General features: G+C 38.6%; 2 long non-coding RNA genes across 2 annotated transcripts; both read right to left on the minus strand.

Annotated features, from left to right (window-relative positions):
• Positions 1 to 1,818: 1,818 nt before the first annotated feature.
• Positions 1,819 to 5,277, minus strand: LOC147480499 (uncharacterized). The gene is made up of 2 exons (XR_015206954.1): positions 5,142 to 5,277; positions 1,819 to 2,158 (listed from the first exon to the last, which is right to left on the minus strand). It is a non-coding gene; the product is annotated as an uncharacterized LOC147480499 (long non-coding RNA).
• On the minus strand, positions 2,436 to 2,973 carry LOC147480500 (uncharacterized). Its single transcript, XR_015204107.1, has 3 exons — positions 2,830 to 2,973; positions 2,602 to 2,706; positions 2,436 to 2,506 (listed from the first exon to the last, which is right to left on the minus strand). It is a non-coding gene; the product is annotated as an uncharacterized LOC147480500 (long non-coding RNA).
• Positions 5,278 to 9,987: the final 4,710 nt, after the last annotated feature.

Genomic DNA, 9,987 nt, shown 5'->3' on the forward strand with positions numbered 1-9,987 from the left:
CACAACACCTGAGTTAGTTTACAAATCTATAAATCCATAGAAATGGCATTTTCCATTTGGGTGGAATCCGACTCTGCATCGGTAGTCAAAGCGTTTCAAGATGACATAGTGTATTGGAGGGTTAGAACAAAGTGGAAGTAACTCATGGAAAAAGCATCATGGATCAATGTTACAGCTACATGGAGGGAGACAAACTCAGGTGTGGATAGCTGTGCGAGACATGGAGCAACATTGCAAAATGGAGAAAGTAAATGGTGGGACAATAAACCTCCTTTTGTGAGAAATCTGGAGAACCACTTTACTACTTACTTCTGTTTCATAAGCTAAATGTAGAATGTAATAGGTGGGTACACAACTGATGATACCCATACTATACAGTTCTTAACACTTCTTATTCTTTTTCCTTGTAACATTTTATTCTTTTAATCAATTACCTTTTAGCGGAAAAAAAAAGCATTTCCCATTTGGCGACCCAATTGAGTCTCCCTTCAAACAAGGAAGCCATATTGGAGAGCTAAATATTATATGTATATTTAAAAGTAGAAATAAATAAGAAGCTCAACTATATTCAATGCACTGGTTAAACGGGAACCTATTGACACCATGTTCTTCAGTCTCTGTGTCTACACCCCAATAATTTATCCGCTTATATGGTTATTCATAATCTTTATACACCACACACTGTAACTGCTTATATAGTTATATGCCAAATGCTCATTATGCCAAATGATCATTAGTGAATACACCTAACTGCCCACAGAAAAACCAATCTCGTTCTTAATAGACCCTCGATCTACTTCTTCCCTTCATGGCCAATATAACTGATGCACCAATAATTGCTTTGGTCGATAACAGTCTCTTCAAGCCTTCTATTTCATCATCTCAAATCACTCAAAATTCTCTAGTACCCTTAACTATATTCAATAAAGCTGCCCTTGATCTACATGTACATTGAGCCCTTATTTTCCTTCAAACCGCCCATGCCGTCTAATGACGTCTTGAAGACTACACTGTCCGAAGATGCATACATCACTTGGCGGAGAAACTCACATGTGGAAAATAGGAGACTGTGAGATGAGGGGACAAGTAGACAACTAAAAGGAAGGGAGAGGAGGGTATAAAGAGAAAAATAGGAGAGGAGAGAAGGGACTACAAAATTCATTACAGAGAGTGAAGAGAACCTAGAGAGAGAGGAGTGAAGACACTACTACAGAAAAGCCTATATACCACTGTTATTTATAGTGGTAAAAAGCCTTTAGCCACTGTTTTCATACCGTGGTAACAACCACCATGACAAATGCTTCTAACAAAACCGTGGGGAAAAATATCTCTTATATACCACGGTTTTTAGTAAAACAGTGGTATTAGAATTTACAAACCGTGGTTAATAGCCCGAAAAGTCTGCTATATTCGATGTGAACCGTGGGAAATATCTCTTATATACCACGGTTGGATACAAACCGTGGGTTATATAAACTGATATATACCACGGTTGGATACAAACCGTGGGTTATATAAAAACAAACCGATATATACCATATATACCACGGTTGGATACAAACCGTGGGTTATATAAACTGATATATACCACGGTTACAAACCGTGGGAAATAAATATGATATATACCACGGTTGGATACAAACCGTGGTTTATAGTCTTTTTTTTTTTTTTTTTAAATAAAAGCCCCTAATTATTTGATTCTAATCATATTCATTCAACCTGCAACCTGCCCATTTTCACCATATATATCCACACTGGATTTAAAAACACATTGCTCAAATGAACAATTCATAGTGCAACACAAACAAAAGAAATAAATTTAGACATCCAACACGAAGACATTGAATTGCTAAAAGAGTTTTGAACTTTTTTGAGTCATCAATAATGAAAGAAACATCCAAATTTACTTGTTCTATCAAAATAATAATGACCTAACTTGTTGCATCAATCAAAAAAGCAATCTATTTGTTCTATCTAAAATATAAAAAAAAAAATGGTGAGACCAAGCACCACACCTTAACTGGAATGGGTCAAAACCTAGCTAAGACTCGACGCTTGGCTTAAACACTCCATTATGCTGGATGAATCTAAGAATTTCAAGTCGAACAACATCAAGTTCCTCTTGTGTGTATGTAGCTTTGAGAGATAGATTTGTCATCTACACGATCAAAAATCAAAAAGTATATAATAACTAAAAAAGGAAGAGTAACACAAAATATAGAATACTAGTGTATGACGAATTATACCTTATTTTCAAAAGAATTATCTGAACAAGCTTCTATTATTTCTCTCATAAACTTCATTACGTAATACCCACACTCTTTTACTACCGGTTGGTTGATGGACCCTAAGTACAAACATGGGGAAAATATTCATAAGTATATATTTTTCCAAATACACAAGTATGTATGTATAAGAATTTAATTTGTTTATTACCATAATATTCTCCCACTTCACTGGACCTTTACTTCCTTTCCCTTCAAGTCTTTCTATTTTCATGACCGCACTTCAAAATAAGATCAATGTAAAACCTAATTAGCAAGTAAAAGATAAGCACGTAATGATCTAATTATTTCATATACATACACACTCATGACAAACCTGTTAAAATAGATATCCATATCATTAGACGGAAGATTATGCATCGAATCCAACCAATTAAAAGTCATCCGCGATAAATTAATGGCAATCAAAACCCAATGTCCACTATAAAAAGATCAGAGGCCTGTGTGGTTAAAAAAGAAAAATTAGACATTAAAACTACAATATACATTTCAATGAAAATGATAAAACATGGATAGTATTAAAAATATAAGACAATATCCTTACCCTGGATTATAAGGGATAAGAACAACTCTTTTTCCACTTGTATTCTGCAAGCTCTCCACGATAATTTGAGTTTTCTCATTCCCATTAGCTCTTGTGAAAGATAAAGGGTTTACAAATCCGACGACATCACGACAACTCACAAATTCGTCATAAAGAATCCTAGAGAAAAAAAAAAACAATCATAATTACTAAAACTAAAGATGAATATCTCAGATTTACGATAACACCAACAATAAAATTTTGTAGATATTCTAACCTCATGTATACCACCAAAATAGTAGCATCTAACCAACCCATGTTACATACATCCATTATATCGCTTTTCTCCATAATGAAACTACCCATATTATCTCCAAACAATTCTCCTCCCTCTTTTGGAAAATGTATCGAACCTTGGTCCCCTCGAAGCCATATTGAGGAATCCCACAAAACGAATCTATTGCACCTTGATTATGACCATCACTAGTTTGATTTTTACTTCCCTAAATTAAAAAATTCAGAACAACCAATTATTAAAAAGAGAAGCCAAATTCAGAAATCGATCATATAACTTCATATAAAAGAATCTTGTTATTTACCTCAATGTCGCCTTTATAATAGACATGGTCCTTTGGCCAAGGAACTTGTGCGCCAAGAGCATCTCTGACATATCTAAGCTCCTCATTAACTTGTATAGGAAGAGCAAGACGGCCAACTTCTTCAGAAACAAGCGATACAACCGCAACACGAACATTATCGAGTCCTAAAGGGTAACCGTGAATTTCTTTTCGTTTATTTCCCTCATTATACCAAGCCTTCAAAGAACAATATTTGATCGGCCAACCGCACCAAATAACATTCTTTTTCCTATATAAATGTCTAAGTATCATAATAAGCACACGACATTATATTTTAATAACATATTACGATATAAACTACAATTTACCTCCCTAGACCAAATGTTTGACCCCGTGTTTTCTTATTTGCCTTGTTCACATGATCAAATTGAGCCAAATTACACTCTAGGCCCTACAATTGAAGTATAAATCTTAGAACCATTTTAAAATTATATATATAACGTGTAAAATACTACTTACCTCTCCTAGACCAGATGTTAGACCCTGAAATGGTGTTTGACCCCGTGTTTTATTCTTATTTGTCTTGTTCACACGATCAGATTGAGCCAAATTACACTCTAGGCCCTACAATTGAAGTATAATCTTAGAACCACGCAACATTATTAAAATTATATATATCACGTGTAAAATGCTACTTGCCTGTCCTAGACCAGATGTTGGCCTCGAAAATGGTGTTTGACCTTCTTGTGTTTTCTTATTTGCTTTGTTACCATGATCTGCTTTGGGCTTTGATGGGGGTTGGGCTGCCTTCCCAATTTTTTTCAACTATTAGTCAGAAAAATAAAATTTGTAGTTAGAAGGTCGGAATGCATAAAATGGTTGGGTCAAACTGTTGTTGCACAAACACTAGATGCAACGATGAAAGATGCATGCAAATAGATGGCGGGGTTACCAATAAAAAAAATAAAAAAACATTCACAGGTAGTAACTTACTTGCTGAGCATTTTTAACTAATCTACCAGATTGATGTTTGCCAGATGAGTGTATCGTATGATCAATATTGACACTCGTATTGCTGTTTGAAGAGATTTTTTCAGATGGTAAGGAATTATCTTTGTCCTCCAACCTTCCTCGACTTTATCCAACAACAACCTAACATCTTCCTGAAGACGGTAGTTTTGGTCCCGTTGCTCCTGAATTGTCGATTCCAACTTCGTAACATGTTCCTTTGAGCCACGTTTGTTAACGTGGAAATATGTGGTGGGAGTGATCCCTTTCCAACTGCTTTCGAGTCGCGACCCGGGATGCTTTCGGGTGTGCCCAATGCTAGAGTTAAGATGTCCTTACTTCCTTCAATAACTACCTTTCCCTCCTCCACTTTCTTAGTCAGCACATCCTTCAATTAAGTTTTGAAGTAAACAAGGATTTAGCAAATCCAAATCACAACAAGCATTCATGTCTAACATTAAAACATAATAATAAACGATTAGAAAACTTACAATCTTTTCAGCCACTCTTTTCGTAGCTGCTTCAATATATTTTCCTTTTTTTGAGTAAGCTCTTTTCCATATTGAAGGCCTTCGATTTTTTCCATTAAAGGATGGTCCCAACTCTTTTTTCTATGGTTACAAAATAATCACGCAAATGACAGGGTTAATACGGTGCATGTCTTCGAAACTCTTAGAGGTTTATCATACCCAAACAAATTAACAAAGTGCCTACGTGTATAAATGTCGAGACAGACAATGTACTCACCAATTGTTCTCCAATATCAGCAAATCCCGTCTTCCCCGTCCTGTGGTTATATACTTTTGCTGCTCGCCGCTGTGAATTAAGTTTGCTAATTTCCTGGAAAATATGGAATTAGTTGTCTTTAGGAATAAAAAACAATATATGGGTTTAAAGGAGAACACCGAGTAGTAGAAGTTAAGCTGCATAAATGAGTGGCATGAGTAGAGAGATTTGTGAGAATCCCTCCTCCCCGCACACTCCTTCGAATGCTAATGTCATGCTGGAAGCAATCCACATATTTATTAACCATGTAACAGAGTTTCTTGACTTCAATATAAACTATAAACACTAACGGAGACGCAGTTTAAATCTAAATTTAGCAAACTGCTGCTATGATGACCAAAGCAGGACTAAAGACCTCATGAGAAAAGAAAAAAAGGCTGATAATAACTCTTGGAGTAGGAATGCAAGATGCGTAGAGGGGAATGAACATGTAATGTTGTTGTCCATGTATTGTGAATAAAATATGACTATATATATGAGTCTTGATAGACAATATGCAAAGGCCAAAACAGTTGATAATGATCTGACAAAATTCAAAAGACGCTGTTTAACAAGCTGACTAGCTTGGGAAGGTAAACTTATTGGACCCAATGCCCTGCAGACAAGTGCTGCTCCTGTCCACAACAGCAACGATTGAATATAAGAGGACATTGCATAATGTGTGCTACTCTTTTTCCAGCTACTATCGTTGTGACGACGGAGGAAAATGTTCCTACTATGACGCAGAAGTGGCGCTAAGCCCCATACATCTTCTAGAGACAATGTGTGTGGCTTGCTCTGGAGTTTGATAGTTCCGTTCGAACCGATTCAAAGCATATGCATTACGGATAGAGTTCACTACTGAATCAACACTGTTGAACTGACCGACCGCCAAGAGAGACCGGCTTGCGCTTGGCTCAATTCGATGAGAACTCATAGCGGGGGGATGCACCTGTAGAGGAGGAAATCAAATTTAGGGAGGGAACCTATTCGCAAGGGAGAAAGAGTTTATTTAATGCGCAGGGGACTTTCCTATACTACTCTCCCAGACTCATCTAAGGCTTATGTCACCGCCCACTCGGTCTGATTCCGTACCTTCGATTACCGTGGAAAGCTGAAAGGCAACTTCAAGCTGAAGTCCAGCCGAATCGAATCGAATGGGGATAAACCACTTTCGGCAAAGTGGCTCTTAAATAAGCCGGCAAAGTCACGAACATTGGTGCAGAGATACCTCCCTGAAGCTGATGGAGTCTCAAAGAGAAGCACTTGGGCGATAGATACATCCTTCACATGCACTGCCCCAAGCCAATGATACTCCTGTGTGTCCTTGGATCCCTGTAATACCATTCAAGAGGACCTTACCCTAGAGAACTAAAAGGGAGGGAATTGGATATCTCTCCTCAACTCTTCGCTAGAAGCCATCAATGTTCGAACCTATGACCAATCAGTTAATAGCCCATGACTGAACAAAAGAAAAAATCAGAAATAAGAAACTTATCTTTGACTTGAACTTCACTTTCCAACTTGTTAGGAGTAGGGGCTTTCACTGGAACTAAAACTCTATCTTATGTTCAACTCGGCTTCCTTCTCTTTCTTTCTCTCTTGCTTCTTAAGGAAAGCAATCGTTGGATTGGATCAGCCTGGGGCAGTGGGGGATTGAGCTCGGGCCGGGCCTGATGAAAGCACTACGACGAGACTCGTTCTCGGGTAACCAAGCCGAAGGTCAAGAACTAAGGTGATTTCCGGAAGTGAAAACACATTGTATCCCTCGCTCACTTCCTCTCAATGTATTTCTTCCTTCGCCTTTTTGGGGCTATGGAAGGTACTGCCTTGCCCAAAGCTACCAAAGAAACTGGAACCCTTGAAAGAACATGGATTTCATCCAAGGTGCCAGCACAAGAAGAGATTTTTTTACCACAGATGTTAATAATCATCGGTCGGAAAGTCATTTAGACCCTTTTTTCCTCTATTATCTTATGTTGAGGTCCCGGTATCCAATCTCATAGGGTATAGGTTCCGGTCTAAGCCCGAATCGCTTAATCCCACGGGAGAGAGTATGTGCATGAGTTTAAGGTACTTCATCCTCACAGGACACACTCTTCGTATCCCTCTTATTGAGTGAGGACTTATTTGATTCGATTGGCCTTTTTACCCGAAAATACGGAATAAATGGCTTTTATGCGTATGCTCCTACACCAATTACTACAACAGCCAATATACTTTTTTCTTTATTTCCTTACTTTACTTTGGTTCAAAAACTAGTGGAGCTAGGAGATTCGGTTGTTTAACCTGAGGCAATGAAATTGTTGCGATGGAAGGCTGTTCCCTTTGCTTGTATTCCCCGGTCTCGCCGCTTTCTCTCGATTGATCGGGATCGGTTCATTATGCAATGCGTGTGCGGTTTTAGTGCCTCTTACCTCCTATATCTCTAGGATTATGTGACTGGTCTCGCTGACTTAACCACGACAAATGCATTTTTTTCTTCTATGTAAGGATGGATGATAATGGGTTTAAGCCATCCTCATAGCCGAAAAGCCGATCTACTCTCTCCACAAAGGTGTACAATCCGTAAAAATCTGTGGTTCTTTAAGTTCATTCACTGTTCTTACTTTCTCTAATTATTTCTTCTATTATGATATAATGAGCATGGGTTTACTAAAAAGAGAAGCCACTTAGACGAAAGAAAGAAGAAAGAAAGTCACTTTCGACTCACTAAAGGTCGCGGATCTGCAGGAGAAATAGAGCGTTGAATCCGTGGATATAGACCACGTAACCTCTATGTTCACCGGCTTGACTTGTAGTTGCCCTTCTCTTGCTTGGCCTGAATGCAAGAAGTAGTTGAATCGATCTATCGAGTTGAAGCGGCAGGCAGCATTGATTAAGTTTCATCAAGAATGAGGGGAAATTTCATTGCAATTACTAGGTGTCCACGGCACTTTGGTACCGTCAAGTTCGGTTCTGTTAGGGTCTCAATTCATCGTTTATAGTCTCTCTCTCTCTATGATCGATCTACTAAATCCAACGGCTTGAAGGCTTCAACCGAGCAATCGGACTATAGGCTTGCTTGGTTTAGTCACGATCAAACGTTCAATCTATCTATCATTCATACTTTATCGAGATATTGGGTTGGTCGAACCACCACGAGAGGGGGGTTTTACTACTTTCGACTAAAAGGGAAGGATAGAAACGCCACTTGACCGAAGGGGACTACAGGAGCTGTGTCGCTAGCCTTAAAAAAGAATCGATAGGTTTTGCGGTTCGGAGATGCAATAGAGCGAAGTTTCAGCATTGATCTAGTTTCATCGATCGCTCTAGTTGAAGCGGTTTCGTTGATGAAGCAACAACCAAAAGCAAGGAAGGCAGTCCTTGGCTTCTGAATGGCCCCATATCCCGGCTAGTCGACTACAGTTTTGGGTTATCTCTCAGATTCCGAAGGCGCTTTCGCCTCGGCAGCCCAAACATGTGGATGGATTCTCTTATTTTGTACTTTAGTTCTAGTTCTAACTTTATTTTCCAAAACTAATATTTTTTTTTTTGCTTGATAATATGATAACTCCTCAACTAATCATTATCTGTTTCTAAAGGGATAGAGATCAAAAGACTTAAGCTGCTATATTCACCTGGCCTAGCACCTAGTTGGTCATGGCCCATAACATATCAAGGTGCAACAAACCAGTTCTGTCACAGTATAGACACAGTTGCAACAAACTGTGTCTCCTGAACATAACACACCCTCCATAACATATCAAGAACTAAGGTGATTTCCGGAAGTGAAAACACATTGTATCCCTCGCTCACTTCCTCTCAATGTATTTCTTCCTTCGCCTTTTTGGGGCTATGGAAGGTACTGCCTTGCCCAAAGCTACCAAAGAAACTGGAACCCTTGAAAGAACATGGATTTCATCCAAGGTGCCAGCACAAGAAGAGATTTTTTTACTAGAACTAGCTGTGTCGCTAGCCTTAAAAAAGAATGCGATAGGTTTCATTGTTCGGAGAGATGCAATAGAGCGAAGTTTCAGCGATTGATCTAGTTTCATCGGTCGCTCTAGTTGAAGCAGGATTCTCGTTGATGAAGCAAAGAACCAAAGTAAGGAAGGCAGTCCTTGGCTTACGAATGGCCCCATATCCCGCTAGTCGAGATATACCGCGTTAAATCATAGTATAGACACAGTTGCAACAAACTGTGTTCTGTCACAGTATAGACACAGTTGCAACAAACTGTGTCTCCTGAACATAACACACCCTCCATAACATAACACACCCTCCACACAGTTGCAACAAACCATTTTCTTTTTTCATTATAGCAGCAGAACCTTCTGTTTGTTTACTTTTAAGCGGGTTCTAATAAGAACTTCTACTACAATTGTGATTGACGATAGACTTCGCACAATTTACACCCAAAAGTATATCATCCATCTTTATCGTAGGGATTGTTCATGCTGTCTACAACCTAGGAGGTCATGGTTCAAGTCAGAGTCTCTATATGCTAGTGGTTGCTAGTTCCTATGGACTTACAAATTCTCATTAGGAGTTACAAACTTTTCAGGCACTTGTTAGAATGTGCAATCTATACTCTTCAGTCTTCAGATTATCCACTATCAAATACTCTTCACAATCAGTCTAAGGAATGGTACCAGAAGTATCACCAGATACTTCACAATCTAAGGAATCGCACAATACTTCACAATCAGCCACTATCACCAGACAATACACCACCCCAAGTGAACACTGGTACCAGAAGTATAGACACAGCTGCATGGTTGTCATTTTTTATATGAATCAACTAGTATCAATAATAGAAAATCCAATTTAAGATGCATACTGAAGA

The sequence above is a fragment of the Coptis chinensis genome, chromosome 8 (genome assembly GCF_015680905.1).
Source record: "Coptis chinensis isolate HL-2020 chromosome 8, ASM1568090v1, whole genome shotgun sequence".
NCBI lineage: Eukaryota > Viridiplantae > Streptophyta > Magnoliopsida > Ranunculales > Ranunculaceae > Coptis > Coptis chinensis.